Raw genomic sequence first — 23,108 nt, 5'->3', positions numbered from 1 at the left:
AACTGAATAAACTTCAACATCAACTGATAAACTTTATTATTTTCATGCAAATATTCACTCATTTTCAATTTGATCCCTGCAACACATTCCAATAAAGCTGAGACAGGGGCATGTTTACCACTGTGTTACTTTACCTTTCCTTTTAACAACAATTGGTAAGTCTTTGGGAACTGAGGACACTAATTGTTCAAGCTTTGCAGGAGGAATCTTTTCCTGTTCTTGCTGAATGTACAACTTCAGTTGCTCAGCAGTCCAGGGTCTCTGTTGTCGTATTTTGTGCTTCATAATGCGACACACATTTTCAATGGGAGAGAGGTCAGGACTGCAGGCAGGGCAGTCTAGTACCCACACTCTTTTACTACGAAGCCTCGCTGTTTTAACACATGCAGAATGTGGCTTGGCATTGTCTTGCTGAAATAAGCAGGGACATCCCTGAAAAAGATTTTTTGGATGGCAGCATATGTTGCTCCAATACCTGTATGAACCTTTCAGCATTAATGGTGCCTTCACAGATGTGCAAGTTACCCATGCCATGGGCACTAGCACACCCCCATACCATCAGAGATGCTGGCTTTTGAACTTTGCACAGATAACAATCCGGATGGTCCTTTTCCTCTTTGGCCCACAGGACACGATGTCCATGATTTCCAAAAAGCAATTTGAAATGTGGACTCATCAGACCACAGCACACTTTTCCACTTTGCGTCAGCATCTCAAGTGAGCTTGGCCCCAGAAAAGCATTCCTCAACTTTCCCATTATTTTGTTACCCCTGTCCCAGCTTTATTGTTGCAAGCATCAAATTGAAAATAAGTGAATATTTGTATAAAAACAATAAAGTTTATCAGTTTGAACATTAAGTATCATCTTTGTAGTTCATTCAGTTCAATATAGGTTGAAATGGATTTGCAAATCATTATAATCATTGTGTAATCATTTGTATTTTTTTTAAGTTTTACACAGTGTCCCAATGTTGTAACGGCAGGTCCAGGAGCGGACCAAGGAATGCAGACTCGGGGCAATTTTACAGTGTTTATTAACAAGAATTGTTAATTAATTATTGTGGAATAATAAGAGTCAATAGTTCATTAAACACACCAGGCGTGCGGAGTGGTGAGCAGGAACGGGGAAAACCAGGACCAGAGTAGGACGGGATCGGGCACGGGAACAGAGCAAGCCAAGCGGGGGTAGTCCAGAGCAGACATGGAGACAGCCAGGGCCGGAGCAAGACAAGACCGGAGACGAGACCAGGGAGGGCCGGGCAGGAGTAATCCAGAGAGCGAGAGCCAGGGCAGGAGACGGGAAGCAGGCCGGAGACCAAGACAGGACAGGAGGCAAAGACGAGGGGTGGACAGTACTGGAGCTGGAGTGCAGGGTCAGGAGCAGGAGCGAGCGAGGGAGCAGGAATCTGGGAAACAGCAAAATCAGGTAAGACACAAGTAGGCAGGTAACAGGATACAAACTTGAGCTGGAACATTCACGTTTACACGCGGATGGTCTGGCTCCGAGTGTCTTCTGCCGAGCCCTCATACTCGACGGCAGTTGGTTAATGATTGCGCTAATGCGCTCCAGGTGCGCACGGGAGGAGTAGGAACTCCGCCCAGCTCCGGATTCAGACAGGTAGGGGAGAGGGAGAGCACACAGGGAGAAAGAAAATGCAGGCATCATGACGCCCAACTTCATTGGAATTGTACTAGCTTAGCAAAATTTTAACCACATATTTTAATAATAATTCTTATTTAAAAACGTCATGAAATTTTATGGCATATATATTCATTTTGCATTTGAACAAATGCAAAAAATATATATAAAAAAATATATATATATTATTTTTGATTATTTTCATTGTTATCTGGGCTATACAGATACTAAAAGACACATGAAAATATACGAGAAGACAGCGGCATTGTTAAATCAAAATATGTATTTAAAAACTCCATATTTAAACCTTTAATTATAATATTGACAATAATATCTTTAAAATGTCTCAATGTTCGATACAAATAATTGTTTGACCAAATGCATTGATAACGAGTTGACCAGAAGGGTTTAACCCTTTATTTGTTTTGATGGTAATAGCTGAATTTGTAAACATTGACCAAGTAAAAAAACAAATAAAGAAGTTTTAACTTTTTTTTTTTCAATAGCCATCAGTCTCTCAATCTCTCCCCATGTTACCTCCTGATCAAATAACTGGCCGGGTGGTGGAGTGCGACCAATGGGCCCATCTCCAGAGCTGGTTGGATCCCGTGTGGTGTTTGGGACAGGCCGAATGGGACCAGGATTAGCCCTCTGCTCTGCTCCGGTCTGCTCCCTCCCAGCTGCCACCTGGCTCCCTCTGCCCGCTCCGGCTCTGCGGCGCTTCCATGGCCCCGAAAAGCAGAACAGGGGAGGGATTCATGTCTCCTCCAAGTAGCCTCATTCAGACCCACACCCATGGACCAGGGGCTAGTTGGTGAGGGGAGCTGTGGGCTGCCTAAAAAGAGAGAAACTGGATGGAGAATTAACAATGATTTAGTCCTGAAGGTATCTTAATTTACTCCTGGTTTATTTTGTACTTAGTTTGAAACAGTAGCTTTCAATCGTTTTTAATGGGATTATACAACAACCCAGGGCTGTATTTTACATTTGGTCTGAAATATAATCCAAAAGCGTTGGTAAATATAGCATTATATAGCAGTTTTAAATGATCCATTTTCATCAGTCAAAAAGAACCCCTTGCTTAGATGAATGGCAACAAGCTTCTATCAAGAGCATTCTACTTTACATATAATATATAAAAGAGAGTATAATGTTGTATGATAGAAAAGCAGTCGCATTGGGTATCACTAAAGCAGAATATTCTCAACAACCCCTCTGTTAAATGCCACCAATGTCAAATTTTAGTGTTACAATTACTGTGAAAAGAAACATGATTGAACAATAAAGTTATGTTATAATATGATTAAAAATAAATAAATACAAAATTATATCATGACCTGTATAATCAGTATTATTCATAAATGGTAACATTGGGCATGGTCACAATTTTATATAGCGTTTTTCCACCTTCTAGGCACTCAAAGAGCTTTCCATTAAGGAATCACTCACCCATTCATGCTCACAGTCATACATTTCAGTGTACACAGACACAACAACTTATTTGTGGGAACTGGAATTGTACCGCCAATCTGTAGGTCAGTGGATCTGACTGCTCTACCAATGATGTTTATGGCAAAAGTGCCATTCAAACTGCTGACCTTCCAATCAGTAGACAGTCTACCAACAGAGCTACTGTTGCTACTGTAGATTGACCTAATTTTGAAACCCGTACTATTAATTAAACAACTTGACCAGTCTCAACTCAGCCTCGTGGTTTGCCAGGGATCCAGAATACAATGCTTCAATACTTCACAAAGATGTGAGTGTAGTCACTGGTGAATCTCCCCAAATTCAGATGAGCATGGATGACAGGTGGACCCAATCAAGGACATGGTCTGTCCGTATCAAAACAAATATAGCTGTGTACGACAAAAAAGGAAAAAAAAATAAAGAAATAAAGAAATATATATATATATATATATATATATATATATATATATATATATATATATATATATATATATATATATATATATATATATATATATATATATATATATATATATCACAGTGGACGGAGAAACATTAAAGATGCAGAATCAGTGAGTGAAGGATTTAAATCTTTGTTTGCTTCTGGTTCGCAATGGAGGGCAAGATGACGAGACTGATATACCCCTACATAAAAAATGCAGTGAGATATTCTGGATTTGCCAGGCAACCTTGTGGTAGTATTTCAAAAAAAAAAAAAAATCAAGACCTCTCCTCACCTCCGCCTGCAAAAGCCCTCCAACCCACAATTCAATCTGAAGCCTCATGGGCCAAGGCCACACCCTTTTTCTGGTTTGGATTCAAGGACCTATTAACAGAGCATCCATCAATCTTAGCATGCCCCATGTTTGTTTGGAAAAGTCTTTGATGAGGGGCAGGTAGGAATTTCATACCATGTAGAGCAATATAGAATCTAATATCTTTATCGCGATATCAGGAAAGGCAAGGTACAAATCACGACAATAAATACATGCATGTTGTGTTCATATGACTGATTTACACTGTGAGACTATTTTTAGATGGGACCTCTCGACAAACTTATATTGTTGGGTCAAGAGTTCGATAGTTTTTAAATAATATCTTTCATTTTGGTTTGTTGATTTTAACATGCTAGCTCTCAGTTACCATGATTGCAGTCAATACAAAGATAAGATTTTTAATGATTTGGCAGCATTTTTCATGGGTCATTTGTTAATTACTAGAGTTTTGTGCTGGTTGACCTTTCTGTCATTGCCAGCCAGAGTATTATGACTGGAGGAATTAAGAATTACAAAATTCTTTATTTTCTTGATCAGCTTAAAATCTTTTCAATTGACAACCCTTACTGCCTGAATAAACAAGTACATATTATTGCTAATTTCATTGTCTGAATGACAAGTAATGTGGTTTAAGGCCATGTACTTGATTTTATTTTATTTTATTTTATTTTTTTTATCTTAAAACGTGAACTAGTTCATTTAAAAAGTTATTCCTCACTTAATGTATGCAGAATCCTATTTATTTGCTGCACTGAGTTTATAAGTGCTGTACAACTTTCATATACCAGAGTGGAGTTTGACCAGAGTAATGCTAACAAAAACTAGCATGCTAACCGCACACATCCTCATTGTCTGGCAATTCAATGCTTTATAATTAGAGGTGACATGGTGTCCAAGTGGGACTTAATGGTAGAACAAAACAATCATACATTGCTGACCTCAGATATAAATAGAATATCTTAGCATTTAAAGGTGCATTATGTAACTCTGTATTCATGGAAAGGTTTTCTCTACTTGGATTGTTCGACAGAATGGCATTAAATATCTATCTTGCATTGATTCATACATAACAGTTCTAAAATGAAATGGAAATAATGAAAAGTTCTTAGTGTGAAGGGGTTTGCTTCTCCATAAATATGGTCTGTAACTTGGTCTAACAAAAACTAGCATAATAACCACGCACAACCTCACTCTCTGACTATTCAACTCTTTATAATTAGATGCAGACAGTGCGCAGCAGACATATTTTGACCTCAAGGGCTGCTTATACAGCATATCTGTACCGGGGCAAGATAAATGTTGCTCAAATATATGAGAAAAATGTGTACAGCTTATGTAGTTTTCCCTTCTTTTTCTCATTGCTGCGCCGGTCACAGCCCTGGTACTGTGATGTGCTCTTCTGACACTGTAGATTAAGCACCAGGCTCTCAGACATGTCACTGTCACAGGTATCTACAGAGCTTCACGCCTGATAAGGGCCAGTTGCTCACCAAACAGCTCCTCACCAAGAGAGGGAGTCCAAATCGGCAGAAATACACAGAGAGAGCCAGGACTTTGTGAGATGTAATGTGTTATTCTGGAGAGGGTCTGTGTGATTACCTTTGTGGTCCAATGTCAATAATTGAACAGTAAGTCCACATTTTGTCCTTCTGCTGTGAAAGATTGGATTTTAGGTCTAATTTTTATGCATTTTTTATTGGATTTTGGGCCTAATTTTTATGCATTACTTTTTGGTGTATTGCACCAGCCTAGTTTTACTTATAGAGAGCATTTTTTGTTAAATTGCTTGCATAAAACATTTATTTGGACTGGTTGCTGCATAATAGCTCAAGAACTTTTGAGGAAACATAAAAGACAAAACAACTGTTAGTAGAAGACCTCTCATGGTTTAAAAATAAATAAATAAATTGAAGCACAATATATTGCTACAGTGAAATATTGTGATAAATGATAATATTGAAACTACCACTCATTAAGATTTAAATAAAGCAGCAAAATCCCAGTAACCTATTTTAAATAAACTGTTTCAGAATCAGAATCAGAAGACTTTTATTGCCATTGTAGGAACTTACTTTGGTGATAAAATAAAATACTTATAGGTAGAAAATATATACAACAGCAGCATCAGAACAACAGTGCAAACATGACTTATTAAAGTGACCTGTATTATAAAGATTAATTTCATTAAAAGACATGAGCTGCAACAAATAAACAGCAGAATGTATCAATAATTATATATAAAGGGCCTAATTCCACTCCTCTACAGCTCAAATTTCATCGTATTACAACAAAAATACCCCAAATCTCCCCACTTTTGCAAAGAAAAATTATTCACAATGAATATTGAAGCCCAAAAAATATTATTCCAACTTGCATATACTGAACAATAAGTTGTTACAGTAGTTATCATGACAGGCCTAGTTAGTAGTGTCTTCGTTAATTAATCAAGGATTTTGTTTTGAAAATAATTTAATCCTGAATTAGAAGATTTTTTAACATATAGCTTGTAGCTTAACCATTGCGAGGTATGGCCAATGCCTTGGTAGTGGCCTATGCTCTCTGTCAATGTTTTGGTTTTGTTTATTTATGTTTTTGAATTTCAGTTTATGTAGGGATACTTTGTAATGACCATATTGTTCTTTTTACTTCCAGCTTGTGCTATCTGATATAAAATGCTAATGAATGTAGTTTAATGTTTATGCTCCATTGCACAATAACAGCACCACAAAAGCAGAACCAGTCTTGCTTTACTGTTCACCCTATTAAATATAACTGCTATGTTTTAGTAACTGGAAGCCAAGTGGTTACTAATTGCTTAAGTCTGCTTATAAGCTATGCATACTTTACATATATATTGAAACAGTAATATTACCAAAACATTGCATCAGATTTGAAATAGCATGTTTAGCAATTATGTGCAGTCCTGTGTGTTAAAGTGTGTTAACGTGGCTCTGCTCAGCTATGCAGCAGTAATTAGGGCTAAATTGAACTTCATGGAGTAGGAGGTGTCTAATCAATGGTAGAAAATCAGCATCTAAAGGTCACTGCAGTCTAGCATTAAAAGGCTCTGAATGCTCTGGACACACTGGAGGAGCAACAATGGCTGTGAATAAGGGTCCAAATAGTGATGTCATCAGGTTCAAATGGGACTTAAAACTAGAGCAAAACAATCAAACATTGCTGACCTAAATATCTATCTTGCATGTATATATACTCAAAACTATTGAAATTGAAAGGGTCTGCTTCTCCACAGATTTATTTATATATATATATATATATATATATATATATATATATATATATATATATATATATATATATATATATATATATATATATATATATATATATATATATATATATGTGGGTGTGTGTGTGTGTGTGTGTGGGGTGGGGGTGTGTATATATATGTATAAAAATAAAAACACTGCAATTTTCATATACTATAAATATCCAGAACCCAGAACCCCCCCCAAAAAAACAAAACAAAAAACAAAACAAAAAACAAAACAAAAAACAAAACAAAAAAACAAAACAAAACAACTTAACTCAAACTTAAAAAAACAACAACAAAGAAACAAACAAAAACAAAAAGGACAATATTTTTTTATGCTGGTTTATGACTGAAACAGTAAAAAACAAAAGCAAACAAACAGTTAGTACTTGATGATGTCTTCTTCAGTAGAATACAAGTGGGACAGCCCTTGACTTTTAAGAATGCACTCCAAAAACTCCAGTCTGGTAGCTTGCATGTGTATTGAAATCCTTTGTAAATTTGGCTTTGTTGTAACTCTTCAAAACATGCAAAAATTGTTCAGTCTTGCAAAGTTCTTGCAAAATCTTCACCTTGTCAAGGATTCAACAAAATATGTTCCCTGTCCAAAAAAAAAAAAAAAAAAAAAAAAAATCAATTTATGTATTTATTTTTTCTGTCAGGAATTATGATTATGACTAGATTTGCAATTTATGTTTTAAAAACAGGATTCTATTCAAAGTTCACATTTTAAATGCATCCAGAAAAATGTCTAAAATTTTAACTGACAAACTAACACAATAATCACATGTATTTCAGAAAATGTTCATACACATCTAAAACTACGGGGTTAGCAGTTTTTTTGTAGAATAAGACGAGAATATTTGTTGTTGTTGTTGTTTGTATGGTAGTTAAAATATTACATCCTTTGTAATTTTCTAATTGTTTCAATTCAAAGACAACAATTCAAAGACAATCTACGTTTTCTATAGTTGGGGTAAACTTGTACATTAATGATCTATTCAAAATATCTGACAAATTTAGATATATACTATTCGCTGATGATACTAACATATTTTTCTCCAGTGACAATTATGCTCTTCTTACTAATGTTATTAACAGTGAATTAGCTAAATTAAAATTATGGATGGACAAAAACAAAATATCCTTAAACATGTAAATGTATTTCATTATTGTTATTAACCTGTAACACCTTTGTCTTAGATATGTACATTTTAATCTTTGTGAATATTAATATTATGAGATTTATGTGACGTTATAATGCATGTAGAGGAAGCATTCTAAAAATGTACACATGCATAATGGGAATAAATAATTATTACTTCCCCAAAAAAACTAGCCACCAGCCATTTACAGCGAACTCAGTCAAGTCTTTGACTGAGTGATTACCTTCCATCATTAAAACTCAAAAAGACCTCGATGAAAATAATGTCTTGATTAAAATCCTTTGTTTGCCTCAGAAGACTCTCACAGTTTTTTTTTGTTTTTTTTTGTACTCTGTTCTTACAGATAATGGTTGGATTCCACACATTTTGAAAGCATTTACAAAAGACAATAATAGCCTACTTGGCCACGATTCTTGAGTGTAAAAAGATGGCTGCCCTCTATAGGTAAAGTGTCACTCATCACAAGGTTTTTCACAAGCTAGGAAGGAATATTGGCTTTCAGTCCAGGTTAAAAGAAATAGTCACTTTGCATATCTGAAAGTATGTCTTGCGCAATAGATGTTGCAGATGTATATGGGTTGGGCAATTAATGACATTTTTATCAGTATTGAGAGTCAGTCATTTTTAATTAACCAGTGATGCAGCTTGGGTCTTTAGGTCAGAGGGCTACAGCCTCTGTCAGTAAAGGCAAGAGAAAGACTATTTTTGTGTTAAATTATACTTATTAAAAGTCTATATTGTTATGTTCAGGAATTGAACATTGCCCAGCCCTCATATCATGTAGACCCTCAATAAACTTACCAGAATAAGTGACCCTAATGCATAGGCTTTTGAATTATTTTGTTGTTTCACTGCTGTATGTTCCTAGTCTCAGTCTCACGCTTGATACTAGTCCTCTCTACTGTTCTCTGTCTGTAATAAGAATCTTTGTAAATACTGCAGTTACATTAAATTACAATGCAGAAATATTCCCTGTGCATTTATAAAGCATTAGTGGCGTGCTGTGTTGCTCTCAATCAGCTTCAGAGACTGTGGATTCCCATAGCTTTGTTGAGGTGTCAAAATGCAGCTATAATGATCACTAATGATAATAATTTTGGTTTTAAGATCGAACACGCAGCACTCAGCATGCACTTGTCAGTTGACCTGTCTTTTCTCTTAGACCCTAAATGTTTTCAGACCGCTGCTATGGTCCCAGAGCATGTGTTTTGGACCGCTCACCACAGCACAGCTAGCATTTTGTTTACACTTCATATTTCACAGTTTGAGCTGGGGAAATAGGGGTGCTGATGTAATGTACCATACTATTGTCCATGGTCAATATTTTCATTTTGGATTAATGCACCTTAAAGATTAGTGATTGCATTGATCCAGGTGGTCTGTTAGGGCTTAGGCATGTGGGCTATAGATTTTAAAGGTCCTATAGTATGCAAAATGAACTCTAGTGAGGTTTAAGCCATGTTACAATTGTGTTACCTCCTCAAAAAGATACCTGAAACCCTTCACACATTTGTGTGTTAAACCAAGCCAAGTATGTTTGTGATAACATAGATTGGAGAATAGCGTAATATGGGCCTTTAAATATTTACCAGTTACACAGGCTGGGATAAGGCTAAAGATGCACTGATGTGAAAAGCAGAAAGAAATAGTTTCCTAAAATGTAATGCATGATTATTAATATATGTTGACGGAATAATTACCCATATGGAAATATTTCCGGCTCTCTTACCAGTTTGATGGTGGTTTGCCCAACTACCAACATGGAATTTATTGGTTAAAACTGGGTAGGCTAGACTTTGCAGAAATTGAACCATTTAGGCTTTCCACACCTCCTAATGAGACAGTTGTGTTACACATGTGAATATGGCATGTATGGAATGGTATCCAGTGTAAAAAAATCTGAATTTACCAGGATCAAACCAAGTCTGAAGCAAGTCTGAACCAGGTCTGAACCAGGATTGACCCAGGACTGAACTAGGACTGAAACAGGACTAAACCAGGACAACTTCCGGTGCTGGCGAGAGCAGCAGCTGGTTTGCATCGCTGAGGGTGGTACCACAACTCTGGAAGACCTCCTGCGTGGTACCGGTGCCCAAGACACCACAGGCCAAGGAGTTCAGCAGCTTCAGGATGGTGGCTCTAACATCTCACCTGATGAAGACACTGGAGAGCCTGGTCCTTGGCCACCTCCGCTCCACCGTGAGCTCAGCGATGGACCCGCTGCAGTTTGCGTACCAGCCTGGCATCGGAGTGGAAGACGCTGTCATCTACCTGCTGCACCGCTCACTGTCTCACCTGGAGAACCCCGGCAGCACTGTGAGGATTCTCTTCTTTGACTTCTCCAGTGCTTTCAACACCATCCAGCCACTGCTCCTGAGGGACAAGCTGGAGACCACCGGGGTGGGCTGTGACCTGGCAGACTGGATCCTGGACTATCTCACAAACCGGCCCCAGTTTGTGAGAGCCAAGAACTGCGTGTTTGATCTCATGACCTGCAGTGTGTTGGTGCCCCAGGGCACTATCCTCGCGCCCTTTCTTTTCACTCTTTACACTGCAGACTTCAGACACAACACGGACACCTGCAGAAGTTCTCTGATGACTCTGCCATCATTGGCCTCATCAAAGATGACGACGATGTGGAGTACAGAGGACTAACACAGGACTTTGTGGTCTGGTGTCAGCAGAACCACCTCATCATCAATGCAGGGAAGACTAAGGAGATGGTGGTGGACTTCCGCAGACACCACTCTACAGCCCCCTCAGTGAACATCCAAGGAAGGGACATTGAGAGAGTGGACTCATACAAGTACCTGGGTGTTCATCTGAACAACAAACTGGACTGAGTGAGAGGACCACTCCTGAAAACCTTCTATGACTCTGTGGTGGCATCAGCCATCCTGTACGGTGTGGTCTGCTGGAACAGCAGCATCACAGAGAGGGAGAGAAAGAAGCTGGACAAGGTCATCAAGAAGTCCAGCTCCGTCCTGGGCTGTCCTCTGGACTCAGTGCAGGAGGTGGGGGACAGGAGGGTCCTGGCTAAGGTCATTTCTATGCTGGGCCATGAGTCTCACCCCCTGCAGAATGCTCTGTCTGCCCTGGAGAGCAGCTTCAGTGACAGACTGATTCACCCTCGCTTGTGTGAAGGAGAGGTTTCGCAGGTCTTTCCTTCCTGCTGCTGTCAGACTGTACAATGAACGCTGTTAACACTGAACATGTGTCATTCAACCATACCTATGTGCAATACTCAAGTCACTTTACGGAGATGTTACATTAGAGTCTATTTTTAGTTTATTTTTAAGTATATTTTTTAAATTATTTTAAGCTATTTATCTATTATCTTGTTTTATTGCATGTACCATTTTCCTTCTGTTCTTTAACTGTGCAGTGCAATACTGGAATTTCCCCACTGTGGGACTAATAATCTTATCTCATCTTAAACCAGGTCTGAATCAAAACTAAAACAGGATTAAAACAGGACTAAACTAGGTCTGAACCAGGACTAAAACAAGACTGAAACAGGACTGAACAAGGAATAAACTAGAGACATGCTTAATCATAAGTCAGGGCAAAACCAGGACTAAACCAGGAATAAACTGGGACTGGTTATTCGTTAAAGCAGGATAAGCAAAATTCAATATGCTTTGCAGAAATAGAACCATTTAGACATTCCATACCACCTAATGGCACAATTTTGTTACGCATGTGGATATGGCATGTATGAAAAGGAATCCAGTATAAAAATCTGAACTTAATAGTATTCTATAGAAAAAATAAATAAGTAAATAAAGATTAAAATATGTACAATATCATTCATAATTAATTCAGTTTGCCTTGTTAATCGGCTTGTCAGTTGGCTTTAATTAACACCATTTTAAAAAATAATAATCTTTGAGGTTTATGGAGTTTCATGGAACGATCACCAAAATTGACCTGTATAAACCTTAATGTTATTGCAAAATATACTTGGGATGGTGTAGTTTTTTTTCTTATCTCATTGCCTCTCACCTCATATGACAGAGCATGAGGCTATATTAGAAGTAAGCTAGCGGTAGATTTTTCGAGGAAGTTAGCAGCTATTAAAAGACAAGGTGAATGTCATTGTGCTTGCTGTCTGAAATGTATACAGTGTTTTATATGTGTTGACGCATTTGAAACTGCAGAAATGTCACTATTGATGTTTTGGTGACATCAGATGGAGATGTTTTTTGTCAGAGAAAAGTTAGATCAATGTCAGCTGTGATTGTGGAAGCCTGGGAGCCATGGACTGACAGCTTTTCATTATCCAGCTGCAGCGACACGTCCCCAAAGAGAAGCCACATCTGCTCCCATCATCAAGACACGCTTAATCCTCATTAGACTAGAACCACCGTGGAGAGGGGAATAAAACAGCAGTCAGTCAGGGCAAAACCAGGACTAAACCAAGAATAAACCAGGTCTGAACTGGGACTCAACCAGGACTTAACTAGGACTGAACTAGAGATGTGCTTAGAATGGAACCACCATGGAGAGCAGACTGGCTAATTTAGGACTGAACTGGGAATAAGATAGAGCTTAATCCTCAATCAGGGCGAAACCAAGACTAAACCATGATTAAGCCAGGACTGAACTAGAGATGCACTTAGATTGGAACCACCATGAAGAGGAGACTGGCTAGCTTAGCAATCAGCCAGGGCTAAACCAGGACTAAACCCAATCTGAAGTATATGTAACTGAAGTAAAAAACATATATAACCGAACTAAACCAGGCCTAAACTAGTTTCAAACCATATCCAGATCTTAACCAGAACTTGTCTACTATCATTAGCACCACACTTAATCCTCATTCGAGTGAAACGTTCGGCAGACACCTCTGCCTTGAAACTCCAGTCCATCAGAACTGCATAGAAGACCATCTCATGAATATACCCACTGTTCTATGTTATCCTTTAGAGACACCTTTTATCGCCTCTGGGCCAGACCTGAGCTGTACCTCTCAACAGGAGCTCCACATGCTTTTAGATATAACAACATGTAACTGTTCAGGGCTGGACCAGCTAAAAGGCATCATTTTGCACTCTCCTACTGCTAAAATAAGTGTGTTATACGAATACGAGGGTGCATATATTTTTGGTTTTAGGCTGCTCCAAGTACATTATATTCATTGTATTTTGAATGTGCTCTTTCATATGTTAAGACTAGATTGAGATTTCTTGCGTATGGCTGTTTAGTTCAGTGTACTTTTTAAGTTTTTGTTAACATTTTATTATGTACGATAAACAATGTGTGATAGTTATTTAATTTTTAAATTTAATATTAGTGGTTATAGTTCTAAACTGACGAGATTCACTGCATTGATGATAAATGGCCACATTTTTATATAACGCTTTTCCACCGTCATGGTACTAAAAGCGCTTTGTATCAAGAGACCACTCACCTACTCATACACACATTCATACACCAGTGTATGCAGAGACTAGGGGCGAGGTGGGTTAAGTGACATGCCCAAGGGCACAAATATTCTTTTGTGGGAGCTGGAATCACACTGCCAAATCTGTGGGTCAGTGAATCTGAGCACTCTCCCAATGATGTTTATGTTGCGAGCAGGATTCAAATTCAGGATTCATCAATGGACAAACACTAACTGAGCTACTGTTTATTGTTGATTTAGTATTTTAACATACTGCTATCTCAATGTTACCAACTGTAATCACAATGCTCATCAAATAAATCCCAATTAGATATTTTTCCCAAATCGCCCAGCCCTACTATGGAGGCACTATGTCTGACTTCCAGAATATCTTGCCTTTTATTTATTTAAAATTAAATCATAGCCGTCAAAACATTGTTCAAAGTCTGTACACGCTGTCACTATTAATTTCACCATGTAGATGAGTTCCAAAGCTACTTCCACCTTTTCACAATTAGACTTCACCATTCCACCCAGAGAGATTGTACACCCGTCACAAGTGACATACCCAGGTGCATTAAAGCCCTACTACTTCCTAATGACAGTAATTGGTTGTGTGACTCTCTCCTAATTCTTTATGCAGAAGTATAAATTACCTGACAAGTGCGTTGCTCTACTGGGGACACCTCTCCGGAGATCTTCCCTCCAACTTAGCCTATTAGCTTATGTTGACAGCCACAGCGTCCTGTCAGCTGTGTCAGGTTTGTTTCTGTGAAGCATATAAAAAATAAATCCTAAAAATAAACACCATCTGAACTCCAAGTCTTCAAAAGCTGACATCTGCGGTTTGATGTGACAGTTCAGTTTTTAGGCACCGTACCCTTGACCCGCACCTTGTATAGCTAACCGACGTTTTTATGTCTTACTCAATTTTACCGCAGCTCTCTCTCATTCATCATCGCTAAGAGGTGGTTAGGACAAGACATATTGGCTCCACAAAGCTTTTGATGTCAGTTCTGCAATCTAGACATGAATCCAGGCGAGGTGTCTCATGGCAGTAGCTAGCGTCTTTTCGATTGCTTTGCCATCATGCTAAGCTGGCTGACATAGTTAACACAGGTCAGGATTCAATGGTACTCGCTTTGGGACGTCCCGTGCATGGCAAAGAGGGCTTATCTGTCTGACTTAATGTCTTAAGGCCTCTTCAGCAAAATAAAGTTGTACAATGGGGAGATGTTGACTTGAAATGTCAACGGAGATGAAAATAGGATTTTTAAACAGGCCAGTGTGATGTTTTCTCACCAGTTTCCCTTAAACATGGCTCTAAGAAAACTTATTTGATAATATTCTTGGAAGACCAAATTAACCTCTTTGATTAGAAGTACAAGTAAAACATTAAAGATGAACATGCAAATTGCAATACTGGTAAAATAGAGTTAGAGATTAAAACAAAAAGCATAGAAGTATAAAGATCTGGAAGATCAACAAAAGATGAACAAAAGATGAACCAAAGATGAACGTTAAATGGCGTGAAATGCCCAAATTGGCGTGAAATGCCCCCCAAAAATTTTTCCTTCCACATAAATTCCTGAATACTGGCCAAACGGTACCCAATGTGTGACATCAGAATCATGCACCACATGATCAGTTCTGATCAGAGCAGAATGATAGCTGCTAGGGTGGTGCTAGCAGCTCAATTTTACCGCAGCCCTCTCTTGTTCATCACCTCTAAGAGGTGTTTAGGACACGACATATTGCCTCCACAAAACTTTTGATGGCAGTTTTTCAATCCAGGTATTTTTTAGGTGCTTTGAGGATTTAAAAATTCTAAAAAAGTTCATGTTGTGAAAATACAGAAGAATCCCTATAAAATCTGACCTTTGTGAAAGCTGTGGATGCCGTGTCAGCCAAATATGGACAGTTTGAATTCCCCCCCAAAAATGCATTATGCTCTATGGGAGTATTCTTTCTTGCTCCCAGGAGCTACATTACCTATGGAGCAGCCACTTATGGATCTCACACGGGGATGGAGGGGGTGTCTTATCCAGTTCTTATGGTTCATGGAAAAAAGTCACTGCCATTCTAATAATTTAAATATATTAAGTAACAACTGATTGATTTGGAAGTATGTCACTCGAAACATTTGCACTGAATACTATTATTTATTGCCATGTTCAAAACACCTTCTTTATGCCCACTCAGAAAGCTTTATACTAACTATTTACTATATAATATACAGTGTCATATAGCTGCTAATTATACATGTAGAGTTACCGTTGTGCACAATTTCGAAATCAAGACAAATGGAAATAAACAGGTTCTGAGCAATTTTATAAATAAATGAATAGACAATTGAGCAAATATGGAAGCTATTTAAAGATGTAAACAACATCGGTTCAACTGTAACAAACCGGAATCTTGTCATGCTTTAGTGAATCCATTACCTTGCTGTATGAAGTCTGAAAGCTTTTTTATATCCTCACCTGAACCACTACACCTGCCAATCAAACTGTCTTATGAATCATCTGCTGCCAAATAAACATCCTGTTGCCTATTTGAGCGCAGCCCCAGATCTAAGCCAGGTCTCACAGGTCTGGACTAGATCTAGTTTAGTTCTGGTTTAGTTCTGGTTTACAGACTCCTGGTTCATTAGGAGCTGTGGGGCCTCTGGAGGCTGTCTTCCTGAGGCTATAGTACTGGCTTGTTGCTTGTTATTTTAAAGCCTAATTGCGAGTCTTTTTTTATCCCTATCTTGTTGCTGTATTTTTGATCATTAGTGGCTTTTACAAATCAATAGGAATTCGACAAGTAGTGTGTTCAATGTGAGACAAGAGAATACAGGAGATTTAATGACAGTAAAAATGGGGGCAACATGAAAAAGTAATGTGTTGTGTAAAGTATATTATGCACTATTTATTCTGTTGTTTTCTCTTTGCTCATTATATTTGAAATGTAGTCTACGTTTCTGACCCACAGGATACCAGAATGTATATGGATAAACCGTATCAAATATGCAGCATTAGAATGCAAGTGATATGTATACAATAAAAAATCAAAATTCTGAAAAAAAAAAAAAAAAAATCTGATAATGAGTAAAAGTATTTTTCTTAGAATAGGATAAAGTGACATTTCTGCCATTTGTATATAATTATACTGTCCAATCCCATTTGTATTTGACCCTCCAAAAAGATTAGAAACATTTTAGTATATTTCTGATGGATTGCAAGCATATCTAGTAGAAATAATATAATAGTAGTGTGTAAGTAGTAGTAGTTCTAGTCGTAGTAGTAAGAGTAGAATTAGCAGTAGCAGAAGCTGTAGTTGTAATAGCAGTAGTAGTAGTAGTATCTGTAGCTGTAGTAGCTGTAGTAGTAGTGGTGGCGGTGGTAGCAGTAGCAGCAGTAGTAGTAGCTGTAGTAGCAGTAGTAGGTGTAGTAGTTGTCATAGCAGTAGTAGTAGTTGCAGTAGTAGCTGCAGTAGTAGAAACTGTAGTAGTAGTAGTTGCTGTAGTTATAGTAGTAACAGTAGCAACTGTAGTAGTAGTAGCTGTAGTAGGTGTAGTAGGTGTTTCAATCAATTTAGAATATTAAAATGATAAATAAATAAGAAGTAAAGATTGGGTGTTGATCCTTTTGATCCTTTTGAAAATAAAAGTCTCATACTGTCGTCAGATTCCCAGCTTTTAGAAAAAGACTGACAGTTTGAAGCTATACAGTATAATCCGGACCCCAAGGCGTTCCCAGGCCAGCCGAGAGACATAGTCCCTCCAGCGTGTCCTGGGTCTTCCCCGGGGCCTCCTCCCGGTGGGACATGCCCAGAACACCTCCCTAGGGAGGCGTCCAGGAGGCATCCTGAGCAGATGCCCGAGCCACCTCAACTGGTTCCTCTCAACGTGTAGGAGCAGCGGCTCTACTCCGAACTCCTCCCGTGTGACCGAGCTCCTCACCCTATCCCTAAGGGTGCGCCCGGCCACTCTGCGGAGAAAGCCCATTTCAGCCGCTTGTATCCGCGACCTTGTCCTTTCGGTCATTACCCAGAGCTCATGACCATAGGTGAGGGTAGGAACGTAGATTGACTGGTAAATCGAGAGCTTTGCCTTTGGGCTCACCTCCTTCTTCACCACAACGGACCGATACAGCGACTGCATCACTGCAGACGCTGCATCGATCCGCCTGTCAATCTCCCGCTCCATCCTTCCCTCACTCGTGAACAAGACCCCGAGATACTTGAACTCCTCCACTTGGGGCAGAGACTCACCACCCACCCGGAGAGGGCAAACCACCTTTTTCTGTTCGAGAACCATGGCCTCGGATTTGGAGGAGCTGATTCTCATCCCAGCTGCTTCACACTCGGCTGCAAACCGCCCCAGTGCCTGTTGCAGGTCCTGGCTCGAAGAAGCCATCAGGACAACATCATCTGCAAACAGCAGAGATGAAATCCTGTGGTTCCCAAACCAGACCCCCTCCGGCCCCTGGCTGCGCCTAGAAGTTCTGTCTATAAATATAATGAACAGAACCGGTGACAAAGGGCAGCCCTGGTGGAGTCCAATATGCACCGGGAACAGGTCTGACTTACTGCCGGCAATGCGAACACAGCTCCTGCTCCGGTCATACAGGGACCGGACAGTCCTTAGCAAAGAGCCCCGGACCCCTACTCCCAGTGCATCCCCCAAAGGACATCATGAGGGACACGATCGAATGCCTTCTCCAGATCCACAAACCACATGTGGACTGGTTGGGAAAACTCCCATGAGCCCTCGAGGACCCGATGGAGAGTATAGAGCTGGTCCAGTGTTCCACGACCGGGAAGAAAACCACACTGCTCCTCCTGAATCCGAGGTTCGACTATCGGTCGGATTCTCCTCTCCAGTACCCTGGAATAGACCTTACCGGGAAGGCTGAGAAGTGTGATTCCCCTATAATTGGAACACACCCCCCGGTCCCCCTTCTTATACAGAGGGACCACTACCCCGGTCTGCCATTCCACAGGTACTGTCCCCGACCGCCACGCGATGCTGCAGAGACGTGTCAGCCAAGACAGCCCCACAACATCCAGAGACTTGAGGTACTCAGGACGGATCTCGTCCACCCCCGGAGCCTTGCCACCGAGGAGCTTGCCAACCACCTCAGTGACTTCAGCCAGGGTGATGGACGAGTCCGCCTCCGGGTCCCCAGTTTCTGCTTCCTCCTCGGAAGACGTGACAGTGGGATTGAGGAGATCCTCAAAGTATTCCTTCCACCGCCTGACAACATCCCCAGTCGAGGTCAGCAGCTCTCCACCCGCACTGTAATTAGTGTTGGTGAAGCACTGCTTCCCCCTCCTGAGGTGCCGGACGGTTTGCCAGAATCTCTTTGAGGCCGTCCGATAGTCCTCCTCCATGGCCTCCCCGAACTCCTCCCAACCCCGAGTTTTTCAGAATCAGAATCAGAATCAGAAGACTTTTATTGCCATAGTCTGTGAACACAGTTCACAAACTAGGAACTTGATACGGTGAAAAAGTGCAACATAAACACACTGAATAAATACAAATACAAATAAGAGCATGCACAAAGTTAAAAAGATATGCTTAAAAAAATCAAATGAAATACTTAAAGGGAAAAAATATGTACAATAGCAGCATCAGAACAACAGTGCAAAGTGGCTTATTAAAGTGACCGGTGTTATAAAGTGTCCAGTTTAGTGCAGATATTATAGAGTGTTCATGAGACAAACAGCAGAGGGGAAGAAACTGTTCTTATGGCGAGAGGTTCTGGTCCCAATGGACCGTAGCCTCCTGCCAGAGGGAAGTGGCTCAAATAGTCCATGTCCAGGGTGAGAGGTGTCAGCTGCTATACGGCCTGCTCGCCCCCGAGTCCTGGAGACGTACAGGTCCTGTATAGATGGAAGGCTGCAGCCAATCACCTTCTCAGCAGAGCGCACAATGCGCTGCAGTCTCTGTCTGTCCCTGGCAGTGGCCCCAGCGAACCACACAGTGATGGAGGAGGTGAGGATGGACTCAATGATGGCCGTGTAAAACTGCACCATCATCTGGACTGGCAGCTTGCGTTTCCTCAGCTGCCGCAGGTGGAACATCCTCTGCTGGGCTTTCTTGATGAGGGAGCTGATGGTCGGCTCCCACTTGAGATCCTGGGTGATGCAGGTGTCCAGGAAGCGGAAAGAGTCCACAGTGGTGATGGGGGAGTCCGTCAGGGTGAGGGGAGGCAGGGGGGCTGTGACTTTCCTGAAGTCCACGATCATCTCCACTGTCTTCTGGGCGTTGAGCTCCAGGTTGTTGCTGCTGCACCAGGACACCAGCCGGTCCACCTCCCTCCTGTAGGCAGACTCATCGCTGTCCGAGATGAGTCCGATGAGGGTGGTGTCATCCGCAAACTTAACCAGTTTGACGGAGTCGTGGCTGGAGGTGCAGCAGTTGGTGTACAGGGAGAAGAGCAGGGGAGAAAGTACACAGCCCTGTGGAGATCCTGTGCTGATAGTCCGAGTGTCCGAGACATTCTTCCCCAGCCGCACGCGCTGTCTCCTGTCTGTCAGGAAGTCAGTGATCCACCTGCAGGTGGAGTCAGGCACGTTGAGCTGAGCGAGCTTGTCCTGGAGCAGAGCAGGGAGGATGGTGTTGAATGCAGAGCTGAAGTCCACAAACAGGATCCTGGCGTAGGTTCCCGGGGAGTCCAGATGCTGGAGGATGAAGTGAAGGGCCAGGTTAATGGCGTCGTCCACAGACCGATTGGCTCTGTAGGCAAACTGCAGAGGGTCCAGGAGGGGGGAGGTGAAGGACTTGAGGTGGTGCAGGACCAGGCGCTCAAATGACTTCATGACTACAGACGTCAGCGCCACAGGTCTGTAGTCATTAAGTCCAGTGATCCTGGGCTTCTTGGGGACGGGGACAATGGTGGACAGCTTGAAGCAGGCTGGGACATGACATGACTCCAGGGAGCTGTTAAAAATGTCCGTGAAGACAGGAGCCAGTTCCTCAGCACAGTGTCTAAGGGTGGAAGGAGAGACACCGTCTGGGCCTGCGGCCTTACGGGGATTCTGCTTCCTGAAAAGCTTAGTCACGTCCTGCTCCACAACTGTGAGGGCAGTGGGGGAGGAGGGGGGGTCCGAGGTGGGTTTGGAGGTAATGTCCATGATGGTGGGGGAGGAGGGGGAGGGGTGTGAAACTTCAAACCTCGCATAAAAGCCGTTTAACTTTTCTGCTAGTTGTTTGTTGTCCACGGCGGGAGGGGCTTTGGGCCTGTAGTTGGTGATTTGCCTAAGCCCTCTCCAGACAGAAGCAGAGTCGTTGGTGGAGAATTGCTGCTCCAGACGTGTATTGTATTTTGCTTTAGCCTTTTCCACCTCTTTGCTAAACGCATACTTGCAACGCCTGTAGCCTTCACGATCTCCTGCCCTGAAAGCCATCTCCTTTTCCCTCCTCAAATGTCTAAGTCTGGGTGTGAACCAGGGTTTGTCGTTGTTAAAAGTCACCCTGGTGCATGATGGAATGATGCTGTCCTCACAGAACTGAATGTATGACGTCACAGTATCTGTGTACTCATCCAAACTGTCTGTGGCAGCCTTAAACACATCCCAGTCTGTAGTGTCCAAACACGTGCGAAGCTCCTCCACAGCCTCACTGGTCCACTTCTTAGAAGTCCTCACAGCAGGTTTGGAGAGTTTCAGCCGTTGTTTGTAAGCAGGGATGAGGTGAACCATGACGTGATCAGAGTATCCTAGAGCAGCGCGGGTCACGGCTCTGTAGGCTCCACTGACCGTTGTGTAACAGTGATCCAGCGTCTTCTGCTCTCTCGTCGGGCAATTAATAAACTGTTTATATTTGGGTAGTTCCTGGCTCAGATTTCCCTTATTAAAATCCCCCAGGATGATCAGTAAAGAGTCCGGGAAGGTTCGCTCCACATCCAGAATCTGCTCCGCGAGCACGCGCTGGGCCTCGTGCGTGTCCGCGCACGGAGGGATGTAAACAGCGGCCAGAATGAATGAAGTGAACTCACGTGGAGAGTAGAAAGGCCTACAGTTAATGAAAAGATATTCCACGGCGGGAGAGCAGTGTTGGGAGATCACAGTCACATCCGTACACCAGGCGTTGTTGATGAAGAAACAGACACCTCCACCTTTCGTCTTTCCCCCGGAGAGTCCCCGTTGTCTGTCCGCGCGGAGGAGTTGGAATCCCTCCAGTTGAAGCGCACAGTCCGGGATACGCTCATTGAGCCATGTCTCCGTGAAGCATAAGACGCAAGAGGAAGAGAAGTCTTTGTTTCTCCTCATCAGCAGCGCCAGTTCGTCCGTCTTGTTGCTGAGTGAGCGAACGTTAGACAGGAAAATTCCAGGTAGGGGCGTGCGAGCGCCGCGAGGGTAAAGTTTTCAACTAGCAATAATCGCGTCTCGGATGGACCTCATAGACTACGATACTGCCACTGCGCAAAGCTTTTGCCTCTGTGACTGCCCGAGCCACTGCACGCTTGGCCCGCCGGTACTCATCAGCTGCCTCAGGAGTCCCACGAGCCAACAAGGCTCGATAGGACTCCTTCTTCAGCTTGACGGCATCCCTTACTTCCGGTGTCCACCACCGGGTTCGGGGATTGCCGCCGCGACAAGCACCACAGACCTTACGACCACAGCTACGAGCAGCCGCATCGACAATAGAGGTGGAGAACATGGCCCACTCGGAGTCCATGTCTCCGACCTCCCCCGGGATCAGGGAGAAGCTCTCCCGGAGGTGGGAGTTGAAGACCCCCCTGACAGAGGGCTCCGCCAGACGTTCCCAGCAGACCCTCACAATACGCTTGGGCCTGCCAGGTCTGTCCGGCTTCCTCCTCCGCCAGCGGATCCAACTCACCACCAGGTGGTGATCAGTTGACAGCTCAGCCCCTCTATTCACCAGAGTGTCCAAGACACGCGGTCGGAGGTCAGATGACACGACAACAAAGTCGATCATCGACCTCCGACCTAGAGTGTCCTGGTGCCACGTGCACCGATGGACACCCTTGTGCTCAAACATGGTGTTTGTTATGGACAAACTGTGACTAGCACAGATGTCCAATAACAAAACACCGCTAGGGTTCAGATCGGGGAGGCCGTTCCTCCCAATCACGCCCCTCCAGGTGTCACTGTCGTTACCCACATGGGCGTTGAAGTCCCCCAGGAGAACAACGGAGTCCCCGGTTGGTGCACTGTCTAGTACCCCTCCCAGGGACTCCAAGAAGGCCGGGTACTCCACACTGCTGTTTGGCCCGTAGGCTGACACAACAGTGAGACACCTGTCCCCGACCCGAAGGCACAGGGACGCGACCCTCTCGTTCACCGGAGTGAACCCCAACATGCAGCGGCTGAGCTGTGGGGCAATGAGCAAGCCCACACCAGCTCACCGCCGCTCCCCGCGGGCAACGCCAGAGAAATGGAG

At 42.2% G+C, this 23,108-nt stretch overlaps 1 pseudogene; it reads right to left on the bottom strand.

Moving 5' to 3' along the window:
* Positions 1-22,056: 22,056 nt before the first annotated feature.
* LOC117389894 (U4 spliceosomal RNA) lies at positions 22,057-22,134 on the bottom strand (annotated as a pseudogene).
* Positions 22,135-23,108: the final 974 nt, after the last annotated feature.

This window comes from Periophthalmus magnuspinnatus, chromosome 21 (genome assembly GCF_009829125.3).
Source record: "Periophthalmus magnuspinnatus isolate fPerMag1 chromosome 21, fPerMag1.2.pri, whole genome shotgun sequence".
Lineage (NCBI taxonomy): Eukaryota > Metazoa > Chordata > Actinopteri > Gobiiformes > Gobiidae > Periophthalmus > Periophthalmus magnuspinnatus.
Note: the sequence above shows the minus strand (reverse complement) of the source record. Positions and strands in the feature narration are given on the sequence as shown.